The sequence below is a fragment of the Penaeus monodon genome, chromosome 29 (assembly GCF_015228065.2).
Source record: "Penaeus monodon isolate SGIC_2016 chromosome 29, NSTDA_Pmon_1, whole genome shotgun sequence".
Taxonomy (NCBI): Eukaryota; Metazoa; Arthropoda; class Malacostraca; order Decapoda; family Penaeidae; genus Penaeus; species Penaeus monodon.
The window spans coordinates 37,750,984-37,751,353 of record NC_051414.1 but is presented as its reverse complement, the minus strand read 5'-3'; the positions used below and the strand labels follow the sequence as shown (position 1 = coordinate 37,751,353).

Below are 370 nucleotides of genomic sequence, written 5' to 3'. Positions count from 1 at the left end.
GCTGCACATACTGGTATACCTGTTTATGTTAGTTTCTTAAAATGTTAATTGACATTTTCAAAATGAGTGTGCTATTTAATAGCAAATTACGAATATCAAAACGATTTTTTGGTAACGAGATTAGAAAACGAAAACGGGAACGAGAGCAGAAAACGGGACGAGAATAGAAAACGAGAGCGGGAATAGAAAACGGGAACGGGATTAGAAAACGAGAACGAGAGTAGAAAACGGGAACGAGAATAGAAAGCGGGAACGAGAATAGAAAACGGGAATGGGAACAGAAAACGGGACGAGAATAGAAAACGGGAACGGAACTCCCAGCCAGCAAAATCGAGCCAATTTCACCGTTTATTGATAATTAACTCCTCGT

At 39.7% G+C, this 370-nt stretch overlaps 1 protein-coding gene across 1 annotated transcript in view; it reads left to right on the top strand.

The window, feature by feature from the left end:
* The window catches only part of LOC119592237 (carboxypeptidase E-like), a 28,024-nt gene that overhangs the window by 8,740 nt on the left and 18,914 nt on the right, over positions 1-370 (top strand). The gene's annotated exons all lie outside the window — the stretch shown is intronic.